At 40.9% G+C, this 23,825-nt stretch overlaps 1 protein-coding gene and 1 long non-coding RNA gene across 2 annotated transcripts in view; both read right to left on the bottom strand.

The window, feature by feature from the left end:
* The window catches only part of LOC124461123, a 201,113-nt gene that overhangs the window by 7,912 nt on the left and 169,376 nt on the right, over window positions 1-23,825 (bottom strand). The gene's annotated exons all lie outside the window — the stretch shown is intronic.
* On the bottom strand, window positions 11,740-14,910 carry LOC124461119. Its single transcript, XR_006954945.1, has 3 exons — window positions 14,492-14,910; window positions 13,499-14,423; window positions 11,740-13,441 (listed from the first exon to the last, which is right to left on the bottom strand). It is a non-coding gene; the product is annotated as an uncharacterized LOC124461119 (long non-coding RNA).

Genomic DNA, 23,825 nt, shown 5'->3' with positions numbered 1-23,825 from the left:
TAACAAAAAGCCCAAAAAAATGTCATCCCGATAGCTCTTAAGATGGCTGACGCATACGCACCGACGGACGGACGGACGGAAGAACAGACGGACGGACGGACAGACGGGCATTGCTATATCGACTCAGCGTCTCAGGCTGATCAAGAATATATATACTTTATAGGGTCGGAAACGACTCCTTCTGTGCCTTTCAAACATCTGACCAATTTTATATACCCTCTGCAAGGGTATAAGAAATTCTGTTTTTAGCAATATACATAATATGTTTTCACGTTCAAAATACTTTTCCTGCACGTCAATTCATCAATATACAAACAAAATATACAAATGAATACTCTTTTTACTACAACATTTTTTTATTCTTCTCTCATTCACTAAACAAACCACGGCACGCATACACATAGAGTTTATGTAGCGGTGCGTCTGTGTGTGTCTGTGTGGTCTGCTGCTCTGTTCATTTCGACCAATGATGTAGGAGGCAGCTGGCAGCGCTTGAGCACAGCCAATTTATATTGACTGTAACTTGTGTTCTATTTATTCGATATTTTTGTATGATATCCTGACTGAAATTTCGGGATCTGATGTTTTATATCCAAAACTATCACTTTAGTATTTCAATTTTATAGCGATACTGCAACTTCTTCACCTACTTTTCGTATATAACAATATAATATAGTGGCCCGACCAGAGAGACTTTCATACTTGATAAATAGCTCTTAAGAGCTTTGTGGCTTTGGGATGGTAAAACGTAATTTATAATTACACACCTTTCATAAAAACTAAATAACTCTCAAAATATGATAGACGCACAGTTCCATGGAAAGGCACATCGAGTGATTCTTTGTAGCGGATGTCGACGATACTATGCCCAGTACGTTCAAGTAGCTCCTACAACACCAGGATAAAGCCTGTTAGACAAAGCAGATAGCTGCCCACCTCTCACCCGACCGACCGACCGGAGCATCCATATAACGAAACAAACAAATCATAATACTATAGATAGATGTTTTAGGTATAGTAATAAAAGACTCTAAGCATATTACAGGGATAGACGGTTTTAATCAGAGCAGAGGACCCTAAAAGGTTGATGCTTGGCTTTGTTAGAAGAACAACGACTAAAGCTCAAAGGTATAATAGGATGTCTACTCCGTCTACATCGTACCGACAAATTAAACTGAGCCAATAACTCAGGCGAGTCAATATCACCATTTAGGAGCTTGTGCATAAAAATAACACCCATCATAAACCTACGGTTAACTAGGGAAGGAAGGTTGATTAAAAGAAGTCTACTAGGACACGAAATAGCAGGAACTGCTTTTGAACTGACTCAATTCTAGTCTCGTGCGACTCAAATTGAAGTGAACAAATGCAAGATCCATAGTCTAACATAGGACGGACAAGCGAAGTAAAAGGAACTTTTGTTGTTTAAGGATCGTCCAGTTCTTTTGTCTATCATTTAATGAAAGATATGGAAAGAGGAAAAGAGGAAGATTCGACAGACAATATAAACAATTTTAAAATGGATTTATATAACGCATTTGCACAGAACTTGAGTACTCAACCAGTTAGACCATCTGGCCCCGAAGAATACACAACTTTCATCAATCACTGTATTAAAAATACAATAAGACATTTTTAAATGATGAGGATACAGATTTGCTCAATATGTTTGAAGAACAAAAAAGATTGGTGCACAGATACGTTTGGAATTAACAAAATCATAAAATTGGTTAGGGTCAGAAGAAAACTGAAGTTTTCAGCGCTGAAGATAATTCTTATAGCATTGTGAATTAAGAGCGAAATCTGATGATCGAGTTCTAAAAGTTTTTTAAATTGGATAACTTTCGAGAGAAACAGGGAGGTTTGTTAAGCCGCTTCTGCCTACGAAGAGACACACAATATAAAAGAGTGAATTCAGAGGAAAAATAGGCGAGCAGCTGAGTTTATATCTCTACAATTGTACAGATAAGACCAAACGGTGGTAATAATGTTTTCATTTAAACTGGCAAAGTCAGGCTTACAAAAGCACCTAGTTATATAGGCCTTAATGAAACCCCTATTTTCAATCAAGCCCCACCAAAACAAACCTTTGTTTTGTCAAAAACGATATTGACAACAGACCAACAAATAGTTTAGAGTCCATTACTAAAAATTATAGTAAGTTTATGATATATACTGTACAGTTTGTATATCTTGGCTTCAGCCTGATCGGATCACTATTTCATATAGCTTCATATGTCATAAAATCTTATATTGGTAATATTTATTATATTTATAAACTAACACTGTAACAAAATTGATCAATATCGGGTGAATTTATCATATACGTCCGTAGAACCCATTGGTTGTCATTATTTCCTAATCTATTATCATTAAAGTTAACATTTGTTGGTTTATTATACCTATTAATGACTGTGCCAAATTTAACTAAAAGTGGATAACTATATTACATGGCTGTCGTACAAATAGACGATGAAATGCTGTATGGTCTGATATATTTCGACCACTCATCGGTGGTCGTCTTCAGGGCAACTATAAAAACATTTAATTGTGATTATCTTTAACATTAATTTAACGACAATGTAATGTTGTAGTGTTGTTCTTGGTCTATTTTGTTTACTTCGTCAAAATATGGGGAATGTCCACTGGCGGCACAGTGCCGTTTTTTGTACATTGGAGTGTTGACAAAGTTTGTAGTCAGATCTATGTTGTGATAGTCTAGTTTTTAGCCTCGATTTGGTTGTCCCTATATACATTTTATCACACTTTTCTTCATTAGTCCTGTTGGATTGTAAACTTAATGTTTCCGTCAAAAGAATTTAAGTTGTCGAGAGTGTTTTGGATTTCGTCTTCTTTAATTATGGCAAAAAGATCGTCTACATATTTCGTCATAACTCTAGGTGGTCGCTGTAGTGTTTTCATCATTTTGTCTAACAATAAGAGTTCTTCCATATGTATGATGCCAGTTATTTATGACTTATGTTAAATGTTTACACATATATCGATGTAAGTATTTCGAAGTATCGATTGTTAGTATTTCTATAATAAATAGGTTATTACAACTCAGAAGTGGGATGACTACCCGAAAGGACATACATTGCGGTACAAGGCAGGCCACACGATCCACATACAGGGTGGCCGCCTTCACGCCCGCCGCTGCTACTGACCCCGTTGCAGTGGCTGCTGCGGCCGCGCCCACCGCCGCATCCACTGCTGTACCCGCCGCCGCCGCATCTACTGCTGTACCCGCCGCCATTGCACCCGCTACCGCCGCATCCACTGCTGTACCCGCCGCCACCTTAATTGCTGCTGTGGCCGCCGCTGCTGCGCCCACCACCGCTGCGCCCACGTTTGCTGTGCCCGCCGCTGCCGCACCTGCACCGGCTGTGCCCGCTGCTGCCGCACCCGCCTCTGGTGTGCACACTGATGGGGTGTCCGCCGCCTACGTGTCTGCGATGCGGGCTGCTATCTCGCTGGCCGCACCCGTCACTGGCCCGGACGTTTCCTGGGCTGCGGACCCATGGGAAGATAAGCCCGCCCTCGCACCCTCCGTGCCGTCTGTCGCCGCCGCTACCACACCGGCTGCTCCCGCCTCCCCCAGTCTGGACGAGCAACTGACGACGCTGCGGAAACCACATGAAGTGCTACAGTTGCAGAACATGGATGAATTCCGAGCACCGAGGCAGCAAGTCAGTGACTTGAGTGTGATTGAAAGCATGGTGGCCCGGTTCTCAGCGGATACTGCGTATGATATAAATAAATGGTTGAACGATCTGGAAGACGCTTTTGAAATCTTACAGTTAAATGATCGCCTACGGTTGATTGCATGCCGTCGCATGCTGGAGGGGACGGCGGCGGTGTTGCTGCGCACGGTATCGGTGCACAGCTATGAGGAACTCAAAGCGATCCTCCTCCGAGAGTTTGGACGCTCGCGCAGTGTGGAAGAGGTGTACCACGGAGCCGGCGCATTAAGGCAGGAGAAGGATGCTTAAGATTCGCAATCGAGATGCAGGAGATTGCTATGAACGCTCCGATTCCAGAGAACGAGTTGGTCGATATGATCATCGATGGATTGCGGGATAACTCTACTCGAGTCGTCATGCTGTATTCAGCTTCGTTGTTTGAAAATAAATCCTCAAGCACTGCAACAAGTGAAACCCGATGTTTTAACTGCTCTGGATGGGGGCATTACAAAAGCCGATGCCCGAAGCCGATAAGACCTCCAAATTCCTGCTTCAAGTGTGGCATAGTGGGCCACGTTTATAAAAACTGCCCGTCTCGGATGGGAACTGCCGCCGCCACCACAGCCGCCACCACTGCCTCCTCCGCTCCTGATGATGTAGGGGATAGATTGAAACATCTAGAACTGGTGAGTGTTGCTTTTGTTTGTGATCAAGTGCAAGATAGGAAATTTATAAATATGTTTTCCCTTCTCGACTCGGGCAGTCCGAAGAGTTTTATCCGCGAATCTGAAGTCCCCCCAACTGCCGTCTTGGTCCCAGTAGATTGAATTGCCGTGGTTTAGGAAATAGCCAACTTCGGTCTTTGGGCCAAATTGTTTGTAGAATTCACCTCCGCGGCACGGAGACCATCCATACGTTTGAAGTTTTACCCAATGAAGCAACCGAACTGCCCATGATTAGTGGTTTCTATTTATCCAATCACACTCAAATTTTGGAATCTAAGGTTTTATATCCAATACTCCAATTTTTGCAACAATGTTTCTTCTAGAACTATATGATATAATAGTACGATTCTGATGATTTTCATACTTTATCTTTCCCGGATAACAAAAAGCCCAAAAAAATGTCATCCCGATAGCTCTTAAGATGGCTGACGCATACGCACCGACGGACGGACGGACGGAAGAACAGACGGACGGACGGACAGACGGGCATTGCTATATCGACTCAGCGTCTCAGGCTGATCAAGAATATATATACTTTATAGGGTCGGAAACGACTCCTTCTGTGCCTTTCAAACATCTGACCAATTTTATATACCCTCTGCAAGGGTATAAGAAATTCTGTTTTTAGCAATATACATAATATGTTTTCACGTTCAAAATACTTTTCCTGCACGTCAATTCATCAATATACAAACAAAATATACAAATGAATACTCTTTTTACTACAACATTTTTTTATTCTTCTCTCATTCACTAAACAAACCACGGCACGCATACACATAGAGTTTATGTAGCGGTGCGTCTGTGTGTGTCTGTGTGGTCTGCTGCTCTGTTCATTTCGACCAATGATGTAGGAGGCAGCTGGCAGCGCTTGAGCACAGCCAATTTATATTGACTGTAACTTGTGTTCTATTTATTCGATATTTTTGTATGATATCCTGACTGAAATTTCGGGATCTGATGTTTTATATCCAAAACTATCACTTTAGTATTTCAATTTTATAGCGATACTGCAACTTCTTCACCTACTTTTCGTATATAACAATATAATATAGTGGCCCGACCAGAGAGACTTTCATACTTGATAAATAGCTCTTAAGAGCTTTGTGGCTTTGGGATGGTAAAACGTAATTTATAATTACACACCTTTCATAAAAACTAAATAACTCTCAAAATATGATAGACGCACAGTTCCATGGAAAGGCACATCGAGTGATTCTTTGTAGCGGATGTCGACGATACTATGCCCAGTACGTTCAAGTAGCTCCTACAACACCAGGATAAAGCCTGTTAGACAAAGCAGATAGCTGCCCACCTCTCACCCGACCGACCGACCGGAGCATCCATATAACGAAACAAACAAATCATAATACTATAGATAGATGTTTTAAGTATAGTAATAAAAGACTCTAAGCATATTACAGGGATAGACGGTTTTAATCAGAGCAGAGGACCCTAAAAGGTTGATGCTTGGCATTGTTAGAAGAACAACGACTAAAGCTCAAAGGTATAATAGGATGTCTACTCCGTCTACATCGTACCGACAAATTAAACTGAGCCAATAACTCAGGCGAGTCAATATCACCATTTAGGAGCTTGTGCATAAAAATAACACCCATCATAAACCTACGGTTAATTAGGGAAGGAAGGTTGATTAAAAGAAGTCTACTAAAACACGAAATAGCAGGAACTGCTTTTGAACTGACTCAATTCTAGTCTCGTGCGACTCAAATTGAAGTGAACAAATGCAAGATCCATACTCTAAAATAGGACGGACAAGCGAAGTAAAAGGAACTTTTGTTGTATAAGGATCGTCCAGTTCTTTTGTCTATCATTTAATGAAAGATATGGAAAGAGGAAAAGAGGAAGATTCGACAGACAATATAAACAATTTTAAAATGGATTTATATAATGCATTTGCACAGAACCTGAGTACTCAACCAGTTAGACCATCTGGCCCCGAAGAATACAAAACTTTCATCAATCACTGTATTAAAAATACAATAAGACATTTTTAAATGATGAGGATACAGATTTGCTCAATATTTTGGAAGAACAAAAAAGATTGGTGCACAGATACGTTTGGAATTAACAAAATCATAAAATTGGTTAGGGTCAGAAGAAAACTGAAGTTTTCAGCGCTGAAGATAATTCTTATAGCATTGTGAATTAAGAGCGAAATCTGATGATCGAGTTCTAAAAGTTTTTTAAATTGGATAACTTTCGAGAGAAACAGGGAGGTTTGTTAAGCCGCTTCTGCCTACGAAGAGACACACAATATAAAAGAGTGAATTCAGAGGATCGTAAAATAGGCGAGCAGCTGAGTTTATATCTCTACAATTGTACAGATAAGACCAAACGGTGGTAATAATGTTTTCATTTAAACTGGCAAAGTCAGGCTTACGAAAGCACCTAGTTATATAGGCCTTAATGAAACCCCTATTTTCAATCAAGCCCCACCAAAACAAACCTTTGTTTTGTCAAAAACGATATTGACAACAGACCAACAAATAGTTTAGAGTCCATTACTAAAAATTATAGTAAGTTTATGATATATACTGTACAGTTTGTATATCTTGGCTTCAGCCTGATCGGATAACTATTTCATATAGCTTCATATGTCATAAAATCTTATATTGGTAATATTTATTATATTTATAAACTAACACTGTAACAAAATTGATCAATATCGGGTGAATTTATCATATACGTCCGTAGAATCCATTGGTTGTCATTATTTCCTAATCTATTATCATTAAAGTTAACATTTGTTGGTTTATTATACCTATTAATGACTGTGCCAAATTTAACTAAAAGTGGATAACTATATTACATGGCTGTCGTACAAATAGACGATGAAATGCTGTATGGTCTGATATATTTCGACCACTCATCGGTGGTCGTCTTCAGGGCAACTATAAAAACATTTAATTGTGATTATCTTTAACATTAATTTAACGACAATGTAATGTTGTAGTGTTGTTCTTGGTCTATTTTGTTTACTTCGTCAAAATATGGGGAATGTCCACTGGCGGCACAGTGCCGTTTTTTGTACATTGGAGTGTTGACAAAGTTTGTAGTCAGATCTATGTTGTGATAGTCTAGTTTTTAGCCTCGATTTGGTTGTCCCTATATACATTTTATCACACTTTTCTTCATTAGTCCTGTTGGATTGTAAACTTAATGTTTCCGTCAAAAGAATTTAAGTTGTCAAGAGTGTTTTGGATTTCGTCTTCTTTAATTATTGGAAAAAGGTCGTCTACATATTTCGTCATAACTCTAGGTGGTCGCTGTAGTGTTTTCATCATTTTGTCTAACAATAAGAGTTCTTCCATATGTAAGATGCCAGTTATTTATGACTTATGTTAAATGTTTACACATATATCGATGTAAGTATTTCGAAGTATCGATTGTTAGTATTTCTATAATAAATAGGTTATTACAACTCAGAAGTGGGATGACTACCCGAAAGGACATATATTGCGGTACAAGGCAGGCCACACGATCCACATCCAGGGTGGCCGCCTCAACGCCCGCCGCTGCTACTGACCCCGTTGCCGTGGCTGCTGCGGCCGCGCCCACCGCCGCATCCACTGCTGTACCCGCCGCCACCTTAATTGCTGCTGTGGCCGCCGCTGCTGCGCCCACCACCGCTGCGCCCACGTTTGCTGTGCCCGCCGCTGCCGCACCTGCACCGGCTGTGCCCGCTGCTGCCGCACCCGCCTCTGGTGTGCACACTGATGGGGTGTCCGCCGCCTACGTGTCTGCGATGCGGGCTGCTATCTCGCTGGCCGCACCCGTCACTGGCCCGGACGTTTCCTGGGCTGCGGACCCATGGGAAGATAAGCCCGCCCTCGCACCCTCCGTGCCGTCTGTCGCCGCCGCTACCACACCGGCTGAGTGTGATTGAAAGCATGGTGGCCCGGTTCTCAGCGGATACTGCGTATGATATAAATAAATGGTTGAACGATCTGGAAGACGCTTTTGAAATCTTACAGTTAAATGATCGCCTACGGTTGATTGCATGCCGTCGCATGCTGGAGGGGACGGCGGCGGTGTTGCTGCGCACGGTATCGGTGCACAGCTATGAGGAACTCAAAGCGATCCTCCTCCGAGAGTTTGGACGCTCGCGCAGTGTGGAAGAGGTGTACCACGGAGCCGGCGCATTAAGGCAGGAGAAGGATGCTTAAGATTCGCAATCGAGATGCAGGAGATTGCTATGAACGCTCCGATTCCAGAGAACGAGTTGGTCGATATGATCATCGATGGATTGCGGGATAACTCTACTCGAGTCGCCATGCTGTATTCAGCGCGCACGGTGGCCGAACTGAAGCCCCTAATGGAGCGATACGAGCGTTTCTGTATGCAGGCGGCTGCCTCCAAGCAAAGTTTCAGCGTGAAAGTACAGCCAACAACACCTGCTTCGTATTTTGAAAATAAATCCTCAAGCACTGCAACAAGTGAAACCCGATGTTTTAACTGCTCTGGATGGGGGCATTACAAAAGCCGATGCCCGAAGCCGATAAGACCTCCAAATTCCTGCTTCAAGTGTGGCATAGTGGGCCACGTTTATAAAAACTGCCCGTCTCGGATGGGAACTGCCGCCTCCACCACAGCCGCCACCACAGCCTGCACCACAGCCGCCACCACAGCCGCCACCACTGCCTCCTCCGCTCCTGATGATGTAGGGGATAGATTGAAACATCAACAACTGGTGAGTGTTGCTTTTGTTTGTGATCAAGTGCAAGATAGGAAATTTATAAATATGTTTTTCCTTCTCGACTCGGGCAGTCCGAAGAGTTTTATCCGCGAATCTGAAGTCCCCCCCAACTGCCGTCTTGGTCCCAGTAGATTGAATTGCCGTGGTTTAGGAAATAGCCAACATCGGTCTTTGGGCCAAATTGTTTGTAGAATTCACCTCCGCGGCACGGAGACCATCCATACGTTTGAAGTTTTACCCAATGAAGCAACCGAACTGCCCATGATTAGTGGTTTCTATTTATCCAATCACACTCAAATTTTGGAATCTAAGGTTTTATATCCAATACTCCAATTTCTGCAACAATGTTTCTTCTAGAACTATATGATATAATAGTACGATTCTGATGATTTTCATACTTTATCTTTCCCGGATAACAAAAAGCCCAAAAAAATGTCATCCCGATAGCTCTTAAGATGGCTGACGCATACGCACCGACGGACGGACGGACGGACGGAAGAACAGACGGACGGACGGACAGACGGGCATTGCTATATCGACTCAGCGTCTCAGGCTGATCAAGAATATATATACTTTATAGGGTCGGAAACGACTCCTTCTGTGCCTTTCAAACATCTGACCAATTTTATATACCCTCTGCAAGGGTATAAGAAATTCTGTTTTTAGCAATATACATAATATGTTTTCACGTTCAAAATACTTTTCCTGCACGTCAATTCATCAATATACAAACAAAATATACAAATGAATACTCTTTTTACTACAACACGCATACGGCACGCATACACATAGAGTTTATGTAGCGGTGCGTCTGTGTGTGTCTGTGTGGTCTGCTGCTCTGTTCATTTCGACCAATGATGTAGGAGGCAGCTGGAGCAGAGCAGAGCCAATTTATATTGACTGTAACTTGTGTTCTATTTATTCGATATTTTTGTATGATATCCTGACTGAAATTTTGGGATCTGATGTTTTATATCCAAAACTATCACTTTAGTGTTTCAATTTTATAGCGATACTGCAACTTCTTCACCTACTTTTCGTATATAACAATATGATATAGTGGCCCGACCAGAAAGATTTTCATACTTGATAAATAGCTCTTAGGATGATTGAGTTAAACGCATATGCACCTTCTGTACCTTACAAACATCTGACCACTTTTGAAATACCCTCTGCAACGCTATAAAAATTTATGAGTGTCGTATTATCGATATTTACTGTTAATTCCAAAACTGTTCTGCGTGTGGCTTTGGGATGGTAAAACGTAATTTATAATTACACATCTTTCATAAAAACTAAATAACTCTCAAAATATGATAGACGCACAGTTCCATGGAAAGGCACATCGAGTGATTCTTTGTAGCGGATGTCGACGATACTATGCCCAGTACGTTCAAGTAGCTCCTACAACACCAGGATAAAGCCTGTTAGACAAAGCAGATAGCTGCCCACCTCTCACCCGACCGACCGACCGGAGCATCCATATAACGAAACAAACAAATCATAATACTATAGATAGATGTTTTAAGTATAGTAATAAAAGACTCTAAGCATATTAAAGGGATAGACGGTTTTAATCAGAGCAGAGGACCCTAAAAGGTTGATGCTTGGCATTGTTAGAAGAACAACGACTAAAGCTCAAAGGTATAATAGGATGTCTACTCCGTCTACATCGTACCGACAAATTAAACTGAGCCAATAACTCAGGCGAGTCAATATCACCATTTAGGAGCTTGTGCATAAAAATAACACCCTTCATAAACCTACGGTTAATTAGGGAAGGAAGGTTGATTAAAAGAAGTCTACTAGGACACGAAATAGCAGGAACTGCTTTTGAACTGACTCAATTCTAGTCTCGTGCGACTCAAATTGAAGTGAACAAATGCAAGATCCATACTCTAAAATAGGACGGACAAGCGAAGTAAAAGGAACTTTTTTGTATAAGGATCGTCCAGTTCTTTTGTCTATCATTTAATGAAAGATATGGAAAGAGAAAAAGAGGAAGATTCGACAGACAATATAAACAATTTTAAAATGGATTTATATAATGCATTTGCACAGAACCTGAGTACTCATCCAGTTAGACCATCTGGTCCCGAAGAATACACAACTTTCATCAATCACTGTATTAAAAATACAATAAGACATTTTTAAATAATGAGGATACAGATTTGCTCAATATTTTGGAAGAACAAAAAAGATTGGTGCACAGATACGTTTAGAATTAACAAAATCATAAAATTGGTTAGGGTCAGAAGAAAACTGAAGTTTTCAGCGCTGAAGATAATTCTCATAGCATTGTGAATTAAGAGCGAAATCACACAATATAAAAGAGTGAATTCAGAGGATCGTAAAATAGGCGAGCAGCTGAGTTTATATCTCTACAATTGTACAGATAAGACCAATCGGTGGTAATAATGTTTTCATTTAAACTGGCAAAGTCAGGCTTACGAAATCACCTAGTTATATAGGCCTTAATGAAACCCCTATTTTCAATCAAGCCCCACCAAAACAAACCTTTGTTTTGTCAAAAACGATATTGACAACAGACCAACAAATAGTTTAGAGTCCATTACTAAAAATGATAGTAAGTTTATGATATATACTGTACAGTTTGTATATCTTGGCTTCAGCCTGATCGGATCACTATTTCATATAGCTTCATATGTCATAAAATCTTATATTGGTAATATTTATTATATTTATAAACTAACACTGTAACAAAATTGATCAATATCGGGTGAATTTATCATATACGTCCGTAGAATCCATTGGTTGTCATTATTTCCTAATCTATTATCATTAAAGTTAACATTTGTTGGTTTATTATACCTATTAATGACTGTGCCAAATTTAACTAAAAGTGGATAACTATATTACATGGCTGTCGTACAAATAGACGATGAAATGCTGTATGGTCTGATATATTTCGACCACTCATCGGTGGTCGTCTTCAGGGCAACTATAAAAACATTTAATTGTGATTATCTTTAACATTAATTTAACGACAATGTAATGTTGTAGTGTTGTTCTTGGTCTATTTTGTTTACTTCGTCAAAATATGGGGAATGTCCACTGGCGGCACAGTGCCGTTTTTTGTACATTGGAGTGTTGACAAAGTTTGTAGTCAGATCTATGTTGTGATAGTCTAGTTTTTAGCCTCGATTTGGTTGTCCCTATATACATTTTATCACACTTTTCTTCATTAGTCCTGTTGGATGGTATGATGATGCTGAAGCTGTTGGTTTTTTGGACGATTTTAATTTTAGCTCGTTTTCTCGGCTGTATATTGATGAGTCTAGATATGTCAATTTGTTTACATTTTCCAACGCTATTGTAAACTTAATGTTTCCGTCAAAAGAATTTAAGTTGTCAAGAGTGTTTTGGATTTCGTCTTCTTTAATTATGGCAAAAAGGTGGTCGCTGTAGTGTTTTCATCATTTTGTCTAACAATAAGAGTTCTTCCATATGTAAGATGCCAGTTATTTATAACTTATGTTAAGTGTTTACACATATATCGATGTAAGTATTTCTAAGTATCGATTGTTAGTATTAAGGCGTCTATTGGTATGCGGCCTAAGGCCACTCTGGAGAGTGTCTCCTTCTTCTTTTTCCGGCAACGCAACAGAACAGATGCACTCGCTGCGAACCAAGAAAATTAATCTTTGTCATCTAGACTAATCCTTATACTTTTTCTATAATAAATAGGTTATTACAACTCAGAAGTGGGATGACTACCCGAAAGGACATATATTGCGGTACAAGGCAGGCCACACGATCCACATCCAGGGTGGCCGCCTCCACGCCCACCGCTGCTACTGACCCAGTTGCCGTGGCTGCTGCGGCCGCGCCCACCGCCGCATCCACTGCTGTACCCGCCGCCGCCGCATCTACTGCTGTACCCGCCGCCGCATCTACTGCTGTAACCGCCGCCATTGCACCCGCTGCCGCCTTAATTGTGCCCGCCGCTGCCGCACCTGCCTCTGCTGTGCACACTGATGGGGTGTCCGCCGCCTACGTGTCTGCGATGCGGGCTGCTATCTCGCTGGCCGCACCCGTCACTGGCCCGGACGTTCCCTGGGCTGCGGACCCATGGAAAGATATGCCCGCCCTCGCGCCCTCCGTGCCGTCTGTCGCCGCCGCTACCACACCGGCTGCTCCCGCCTTCCCCAGTCGGGACGAGCAACTGACGACGCTGCGGAAACAACATGAAGTGCTACAGTTGCAGAACATGGATGAATTCCGAGCACCGAGGCAGCAAGTCAGTGACTTAAGTGTGATTGAAAGCATGGTGGCCCGGTTCTCAGCGGATACTGCGTATGATATAAATAAATGGTTGAACGATCTGGAAGACGCTTTTGAAATCTTACAGTTAAATGATCGCCTACGGTTGATTGCATGCCGTCGCATGCTGGAGGGGACGGCGGCGGTGTTGCTGCGCACGGTATCGGTGCACAGCTATGAGGAACTCAAAGCGATCCTCCTCCGAGAGTTTGGACGCTCGCGCAGTGTTGAAGAGGTGTACCACGGAGCCGGCGCATTAAGGCAGGAGAAGGATGCTTAAGATTCGCAATCGAGATGCAGGAGATTGCTATGAACGCTCCGATTCCAGAGAACGAGTTGGTCGATATGATCATCGATGGATTGCGGGATAACTCTACTCGAGTCGTCATGCTGTATTCAGCGCGCACGGTGGCCGAACTGAAGCCCCTAATGGAGCGATACGAGCGTTTCTGTATGCAGGCGGCTGCCTCCAAGCAAAGTCTCAGCGTGAAAGTACAGCCAACAACACCTGCTTCGTCGTTTGGAAATAAATCTTCAAGCACTGCAACAAGTGAAACCCGATGTTTTAACTGCTCTGGATGGGGGCATTACAAAAGCCGATGCCCGAAACCGATAAGACCTCCAAAATGCCTGCATCAAGTGTGGCATAGTGGGCCACGTTTATAAAAACTGCCCGTCTCGGATGAGAACTGCCGCCGCCGCTCCTGATGATGTAGGGGATAGATTGAACCATCTACAACTGGTGAGTGTTGCTTTTGTTTGTGATCAAGTGGATAAAACTCTTCGGACTGCCCGAATATGAAGTCCCCCCCAAGTGCCGTCTTGGTCCCAGTAGATTGAACTGCCGTGGTTTAGGAAATAGCCAACTTCGGTCTAGAATTCACCTCCGCGGCACGGAGACCATCCATACGTTTGAAGTTTTACCCAATGGTGCAACTTCGGTTGCTGCCAATGATTAGTCGCAGAGATCTCCTGTATAAAATTAATATTATACTCTGTAAATTGAAAGAACTGAAATATGAAAAAGAATAGTTCATACTCATGAATAAACCGACTGTATGTATAAATACTAAACTCACTGCTGTTCTGAAGTCATTTGATATATTGAGGAAAGATATAGCGGTACTACCGCACGATGAGAATGAGATTGTATCTGCCGAATCGTCGTTTGATTCTCCCCTTCTAGAAACTTCGGCTGTACTTTCGGAAACACTGAATGATGCACTTAGGGCTATAAATGCCATTGAAGTCCCTGCTGCTAATGAGTCAGAGTTTGATATAGAACCCACTTTACGGGAAGAGCAAGCCGCAGACTTAAAGTTTATTATTTCCACTGCATATGTACAGGTTGCCCCATAGTTAGTGAAGCCCGTGAATTAGATGAAAATAAAACTGACTAGCCAAACTCCCATTTTCTGCCGTCCCCGCCATCTGTCGCACCACGAACGCATCGTGGTGCGGGAGATCTGTGATGATCTCTTGAAAGCTGGCATTATTCGCCACAGTAGTTCCCCTTACGCTGCCGCAATTGTCCCGGTCCGTAAAAAGGACAACACCCTGAGAAAGTGTGTAGATTAACGCCCGTTGAACAAAATTACTGTTCGGGATCATTTTCCAATTCCTTTGTTAGACGATTGCATCGAACATTTGGGGGGTAAGTCATTATTCACTGTCTTGGACTTGAAGAATGGGTTCCACCACGTGAAAATGCATCCAGATTCAATCAAATATACCGCCTTTGTAACCCCTGATGGCCAGTTTGAATATGTACGCACGCCCTTCGGAGTCTGCAATGGCCCTTCCGTGTTTATAAACCAAGGGCAACTGGTGATATACATGGATGATATCCTAGTCGCATCGCATGACTTTGAAACCCATCTTAAGGTGCTGAAGGAAATATTGTATACGTTAAGAGTGAACGGGCTATGCCTGAAGCTGGCCAAATGCCGTTTTGCGTAAAGGGAATTAGAGTACCTGGGTAACTTAGCCAATTCCGCCGGTATCACGCCTAAACCAGCTCATATTCAGGCTAGATATGAGATTTGCCAATACCAAGGAATAGCAAGGACTAAGCGCTGCTTAGGTTTGTTTTCGTACTTCCGCCGATTTGTACCTGGCTTCGCCAAGATCGCGTGTCCGATGTCCCGATTGTTGAGAAAAGATACCCCTTACGTCTTCTCCGAGGAGTGCCTCGAATCCTTCCGAACCCTGAAGTCGAAACTGGTTGAATCCCCCGTGTTGTCCATATATAACCCGAGGTCTGACACAGAGTTACACTGTGACGCTAGCTCAACTGGCTTCGGCGCAGTGCTACTCCAAAAACAAACCGACGGTAAACTTCACCCAGTGTTTTACTTCTCTAAGACAGCCTCTGTCGCCAAATCGAAACTACACAGTTATGAACTAGAAACGTTAGCTATCGTGTATGCCTTGAAACGTTTTCAGACGTACCTTAGTCCATTCCGTTAAAAATCGTGACGGATTGTAATTCCCTTGCGCTGACACTGAGAAATGGTGGGCATTCCGCGAAAATTGCTCGCTGGGCCCTGCTGTTAGAAAATTACAACTACACCATTGTACACCGCTCGGGGGTAAGTATGCCCCATGCTGATGCTTTAAGCAGAATAGAAACCGCCGCATACGTTGATGATTTAAACCTCGACTTCCAACTGCAGTTAACTCAGAACCGTGATTCGGAGATTGTCAAACTCCGAGATGATCTAGAGAAATATGAAATAGCGGATTTCGAGCTGCGTGACGGAGTGGTGTTCCGTCTGTCCTCGACGGGTGTACCCCAACTTTACGTCCCTACCGAAATGATAAATCATGTCATACGAATAGTGCATGCAAAGCTTGGCCATATGGCCACGGAGAAGTGTTGTGCACAAATCAAGAAGTACTACTGGTTTCCGTGTATGAAGTCTTACGTCAACAATTATATTAAAAACTGCCTCAAGTGTATTTATTATTTCGCTTCCGCCCAAGACAACCGCATCACGCTACACAGTATTCCGAAAGTGCCCCTGCCGTTTGACACCATTCATATTGATCATCTAGGTCCCCTTCCGTCCATACGCTCTAAGAAAAAATACCTTCTGGTTGTCATTGACGCGTTCACTAAATTTGTGAAGCTGTAGCTCCTACTAATTCGCGTGAAGTATGTCAGTTAAAATCCCAGTATTTTGCAAATTACAGTAGACCCCGACGAATTATAAGCGACCGCGGTACCTGCTTCACTTCGTCAAAATTCGCAGAATTTCTAAGGGCCAATAATATAATTCATGTGCAGAATGCTACTGCCTCACCCCGGGCCAACGGCCAAGTCGAGCGGGTTAACCGTGTCTTGGGTCCCATGTTGGTTAAACTGACGGAACCGGTGGACCACGCGGATTGGGTGCAACAATTGCCGAACATAGAATTTGCATTGAATACCTCCGTCCATTCCACGACAAAATTTGTTCGGGGTGGAACAACGAGGTGTTGTAGTAGATGAACTAACCGAACGGTTGGGTGAGAGGACGGCGGAGGTCGATGCCTCAGAGGTAGACGTCCGGAGATTGGCCTTCCGTAACATTGTCAAGTCTCAAGAATATAATGCTGAGTATTACGCGAAGCATCACCCACCTGCCGTTAGTTTTGACGAAGGGGATTTCGTAGTTATTAAGAATGTAGATACTTTGGCAGGTACAAACAAAAAACTTATCAGACGGTATCGTGGCCCATATGTTGTTCACAAAAAACTTTCGAATGACCGATATGTTATCCGGGATGTGGAGGGCTCCCAGATCACCCAACTGCCATATGACGGGGTACTAGAAGCCTCCAAATTAAAGCTATGGGCAGCCCCTGATCAAGATTGCACTTCAGATATTCAAACAAAGGTGACACTAGCCACTTAATGTTATTATTTACCCCTTTTGTTAGCAACTAGAATCGAGGTCGATTCCTCGTCAGGACGGCCGAGTTGTAAGATGCCAGTTATTTATGAATTATGTTAAATGTTTACACATATATCGATGTCAGTATTTCTAAGTATCGATTGTTAGTAGTAAGTTAGTATTTTAAGTATAGACTGTTAGTATAAGGCGTCTATCGGTATGCGGCATGAGGCCACACTGGAGATTGTCTCCTTCTTTTTCCGGCAACGCAACAGAACAGATGCACTCGCTGCGAACCAAGAAAATTAATCTTTGTCATCTAGACTAATCGTTATACTTTTTCTATAATAAATAGGTTATTACACATAATTATGTCGGCTATTATTGTTGACGTTGGTATGCCCATAGGCATTCCTTTTAGTTGTGTGTATATGTTGTCCTTGTATTTAAAATATCTGTTCTCTTGTATACAAAAACGTACCTACTATTTCCATGAATGTTAATTTTGGAATGTTAGTGTGCGCTTTTATTTTTATCCACTTTTCCCTAATAGTGCAAGTGCCAATTCTATTGGAATTCTTCTTTATGAATTTTAGGTAATCCATATATACTCGGTGGATTTGATGTGTTTGCTATAAGCTTATTTCGTTCGGTCCGTGAAATACGTTCATGTTTGTATAATTTTCCCACAAATTCGTTGTTTTTGGTCTGTAGTCTAGTGGTTGGGTCCTTCCTTAAAGTTCTATATGTATTTAAATCGTTAAGTATACTATCCATTTTTTTGTCATACTCAGTCTTACCCATTGCAACTGTCTTATTCCCTTTATCTGAAGTTAAAATTAATATGTCATCATACTGTCTAAGAAATTTCCTTGTTTGTTTCACTGTGTCAAGTATTGCACGATCAGCTGCGTCTTCTTTGTTAGATGTTTAGTGGTCTTTTATTAATAACGAGAATTTTGTGCGTGCTTCCTCTTGTTTTTCTTTGTCTTAAAGAGTCTGTACTAACTCCTCTCCGTCTGCTATTCCTCATGGAAATAAGTATACATATGTGCAAGACAATTTTTGGAAAAAAATTATATTTCAATGAAATGAAAGAAAAATAACTTTTTTGTAGCTTATAATTATAATTAAAAGAAACAAAAAACAATAACAAAAAATCATTTTTTTTTAACTCATAAAAATATTGAAAGAAAAAAAATCTTCATAAGAAAAAATTATATGTGTATATTTTACTTTTGGCGAAATTCTAGCCGATTTAAATGATTTCAACTAATCTATTTATGATTAGTAATTAATATGATGGCCTTTTACTTGAATAACCTTGTTTAGGCGACTGCGCATTGAGTCTACCAATTTCTTCAGAGTGGATTTGCTAATTGTTTCCCACTCAGCGAGCACAGCTTGCTTAAGGTGACCTATTGAGTCAAATTGACGTCCATTTTTGTAAACCTTGGCCGTTAAAATGCCCCAAATGTCTTCAATTGGATTAAGGTCTGGGCTTAAAGCTGGCCACTCTAAAACATCAATATTACGTGAGGAAAAAACTCTTTTGTAGACTTTGCCGTGTGTGTTGGAGCATTGTCCTGTTGAAAAATCATATCGTCAGGTTAAAAATTTTCCGAAAAATCAATGAGCTCTATATCAAGAAGTTTAATATACATTTCCGCATTTGTTTTTGTCGGAATAAAGCATATGTGGGACTTCCCGGCATATCCAAAGGCAGCCCATACCATTAAAGACCCTCCTCCGAAGTTGCGTTTGTGACGCGTTTGCCGTGGCAGTCGTCTGAAAAAATTTCATTTCGGAACTCGTGAGTCCAAAATTTGTATTTTTCGGCAAACGCCAAGCGGACCTAAAGGTGGCGTGGTAGTAGCTTCGGGACAGGCTCTCGCAAAGCATATGAAATGTTTTTGTTTTCGGAAATAATTTGGTTGACCCGTCTCCTGGACACGTTGAGATTCAGATGTCTGCACATTTCGCTGCAGGACATCTCCTTTTTGGCAGCAAGACGCCAAATTTCCCGTTTACAGCGTTCTTGGATGGTCGTCGATCGGCCGCTACGCTTGATTTTTGCAAAAGTTTGCTATGGTGTTTTTATGACGATTCACTCGGGAAGCAATTTCTGCAATTGTTTTTCCACTTGCTTTTATGCCTAGAATCAAGCCACGCTCCTCAGCGCTTAAATGTGTCCCACGTGGCATCCTAAAGGCAATTCAACAACAATATAATAATTTCTAGTTGCCCACTTTTTTTTGTTTAGTTACGTTTTTAATTATAAAAAAAAAATAAAAAGACCTGCCAAACTTTTTTATGTGACCGCAATCCCTGCCAAATACCGACTAATATCATATTGCACATATACATCTTTCCTATGAAAAGTAGCCATACAAAACGGTGATAACGGTACCGCGAATGGTAGCGAAAGAAGAATTTTGCAAGAACATTCTTGCAGTAGGCCCAAATATAAAAATTGTGCGTTCCAAAAATAATTATTTGATTAGTTTTCATTAAGATATAAACAAAAAACATTGTGCACATATACTTATTTCCATGAGATATATATATAAATATATATATATTTAAAGAGAGGGAATTTTCTCTTCTCCACTGGGATTGCGAACTTAGGGCCTTTCGCCAGTAACGCTTTTACGTCGCACACTTGGGCCTCTGCTCGGATAGCGTTGCAAAAATCTTCATTTCTGAATAAGCCATGGTGTTGGAATATGCGTTCGGCTTGCCTTCCGTTTAAGGTTTTTGATGATTTTAACGACCTGTTGGTTGTTTTGTGGTATGTGTTGGAGGAGAACTCCTGAATTTACATTCATTAATTTAATTATTCTGAAATATTAACCATTGGGTTAAATAGCTAAACTATCGATATATCGCAAGCTCAAAGAGAGTTCAATCTAGCATCGCTGTTGGCTCTCTTCTTGCGTTTCCCTTTACATTTTACTTTGTATTACTCTCTCTCGTAGCATATAAGAATTGAAGAATTTACTGTACCAAGAGAACTCGAATGCGACGGACGCAAAAATAAATGGAAAACTACTAACGTCGTCTAATCTGATTGTGGCAAGGGAAGTTTTGATTCATCGAATCCAACGAGTAGCAGATTATAATTATAGCCGAGAAATTGGCCAAAATTTTGGCGACCGTGACAGGATCATAAACTTGCTGTTATATAAGTTTTGGTTCAATTGCAACTAAGTTGGACTCGTTGTTTCATAACTTCTTAAGCTACCACAAGTTTCCGAAAAGGGATTGCAAGAGGCAATCAATCATCAAACACCCGTTGAGACATCTAGGAAGAAAAGTCGACATCATTAATGCATATGATACCATGTTAAACTCTCCACATACTGCAGTAAAGTCATTGGAATAAAACCGCAAGTATTCAATCACACAATTACTGTACTCGCACATGTCCAATAAGAGAAAACCGAACAGTTATATTTTCGTCGTTTGTCATTCCACTCTTTACATATCGAACACAAACAAGGGTGAGTGCCTGCGCAACTGTACATCAAAAAACAGTTAAGTTTGCGAACATACACATATAACTATTCAACATTCGCGTTGGTTCTGCTACTTGGAGGTGTTGCTGGCGTTTATTGAAGCATTATGGGCAAAGACGGTTCAAACACTCCCGTAAGCTCAAAGGGAACAGACAAACTAACAAATCTTAGATCCCAGCGGACTCAGTTTGAAAATCATATTCGAACTTTACATGAAAAGATCATTCCTACTAGCGACCAAGAAGATGCCGATACACTAGACTGCAGACTTTAAATACTTTATATTATAGGCAAATTACTCACATTCAAATACAAATTGAAAATTTGTACGTAATTGATAAAGAGCGCAGTAATTTAGATGAAATGTACATAAAGGTCAAGGTACATTTATTGTCTCTTTTAGAAAGGAAACGTTCAACGGGACCAGTAAACAAATCAGATATGAGTTTTATGAGTTCTTCAATGTCTCCTACAGTGGTTCACAGTCAACGATTACCTAAACTGAAATTACCCAGTTTCGATGGTAAATATTCAGCGTTTAAGAGATTCAAATCGTCTTTCCTGAATCTAATTCACAACGATACCCACATGCCAACAATTGATAAGTTCAATTATCTTCTCGAATGTTTATCGGGACCTGCACTGGAGGTCGTGCAGTCGTTCCAAGTCACCGAACAAAACTACAGTCAAGCTTGGTCAAGATTAGAAGCTCGCTACGAAAACGACGTTCTAATCTTCCTTGATTGTATATCGAGCCTGTTCAATTTACCATTAGTCAAGCAACCAGAAGCAAGACTTTTGCAGAAGCTCATCGATAATGCGTCCGCTATACGCGGATCACTTCTTACACTAGGATCAACTGAGGAAATAATGAATAACATCATGATTCACATACTTCTTACGAATGCCGAGACCAAAGGCGTCTACGACGATGCATACGTTATTGCATCAATTCGCCTCCACCCCGATAAAAATCCTATCATCATCGATTCAATCTGTTAATCCAATAACTAATTCACAAAGCACTTCGTTATTAACGAACACTGATAACAGCATTGATTCTCATAATGGATAAGTCTGGCCAATTACATACTTTACGGGCACTTTTAGATTCATGTTCTGAACTTAGTTTGATTACAGAAGAGACTGCCAAGCGGCTAAATCTGGATAGGACTCGCGTATCTCAAGAATTCAGCGGCATTACCGGAAGCGGTCAAGGCATTAAACACAATGCGTTTGCCACAATACGTTCTAGGCATTCATCATTTACGTGGTCCGCCAACTTTGCCGTCATTAAGAAAACATGTGCTCAGCAACCACACGAGAATATCGATACATCAAATTGGACCATACCTACGGATATCAATCTAGCCGATCCGTATTTCAACGAGCCCCACAAGGTACACATTTTAATAAACACGAATGGGCTGTTTGCAGCAATCATCGATGGTCAGCAAGGCTTGGGCGAAAACATGCCATATTTAATCAACACGGAATATGAATGGATAGTAGGTGGAAATTTGGAAACCATACACAAAAGGCCTCGACAACAATGTTTATTGGTACATGTCAACCCATCACTTGATCTTCTAGTTAAAAGATTTTGGAAAATTGAAGACTGTGAGTTTGTTGGTAACCGACAAACAAAAGAAGAACAAGAATGCGAAAGCCATTTTTGTAAAAATGCAATTGTAAAATCGGATGGAAGAAATTTGTATTTTTCGGCAAACGCCAAGCGGACCTAAAGGTGGCGTGGTAGTAGCTTCGGGACAGGCTCTCGCAAAGCATATGAAATGTTTTTGTTTTCGGAAATAATTTGGTTGACCCGTCTCATGGACACGTTGAGATTCAGATGACTGCACATTTCGCTGCAGGACATCTCCTTTTTGGCAGCAAGACGCCAAATTTCCCGTTTACAGCGTTCTTGGATGGTCGTCGATCGGCCGCTACGCTTGATTTTTGCAAAAGTTTGCTATGGTGTTTTTATGACGATTCACTCGGGAAGCAATTTCTGCAATTGTTTTTCCACTTTCTTTTATGCCTAGAATCAAGCCACGCTCCTCAGCGCTTAAATGTGTCCCACGTGGCATCCTAAAGGCAATTCAACAACAATATAATAATTTCTAGTTGCCCACTTTTTTTTGTTTAGTTACGTTTTTAATTATAAAAAAAAAATAAAAAGACCTGCCAAACTTTTTTATGTGACCGCAATCCCTGCCAAATACCGACTAATATCATATTGCACATATACATCTTTCCTATGAAAAGTAGCCATACAAAACGGTGATAACGGTACCGCGAATGGTAGCGAAAGAAGAATTTTGCAAGAACATTCTTGCAGTAGGCCCAAATATAAAAATTGTGCGTTCCAAAAATAATTATTTGATTAGTTTTCATTAAGATATAAACAAAAAACATTGTGCACATATACTTATTTCCATGAGATATATATATAAATATATATATATTTAAAGAGAGGGAATTTTCTCTTCTCCACTGGGATTGCGAACTTAGGGCCTTTCGCCAGTAACGCTTTTACGTCGCACACTTGGGCCTCTGCTCGGATAGCGTTGCAAAAATAAAAAATAAAAAATTTTTCATTATCGCGTTTGACAAAAATTTTTGAAATTGGCTGAGATTCATGGGTGCTAGAGGCGCCCAAAGTTGAGACATTTTTAGTGAAAAGGAAAAAATGATAATTTTTAAAAAAATCGCAACTTTAAAACTGAATATTGGGCGATTTCAACAATCGATCTTGGATTTTTCTTATTATTAATCTTGGATTATTCTTTATTAATAGCATGTTTCATAAATTTTATAATTATAATTACTTAAACACTTATTGAACTAGAAGAGTTTAAAAAAAGTACTAAATATTGGCATTTTTTGAACTTTAATGGAATAAAACTAGCAAGACTCAACGCGTATCAATACATACACTAGGTAGGTGAAATATTTACCTATCAGATGTATATAGTCCCAATATGCGGAGACCTGCGACAGCGATGCGTAAGCCA

Source organism: Drosophila willistoni, unplaced genomic scaffold, assembly GCF_018902025.1.
Source record: "Drosophila willistoni isolate 14030-0811.24 unplaced genomic scaffold, UCI_dwil_1.1 Seg209, whole genome shotgun sequence".
Taxonomy (NCBI): domain Eukaryota; kingdom Metazoa; phylum Arthropoda; class Insecta; order Diptera; family Drosophilidae; genus Drosophila; species Drosophila willistoni.
The sequence above is the reverse complement of the archived record's forward strand: the minus strand, read 5'-3'. Positions and strand labels throughout refer to the sequence as shown.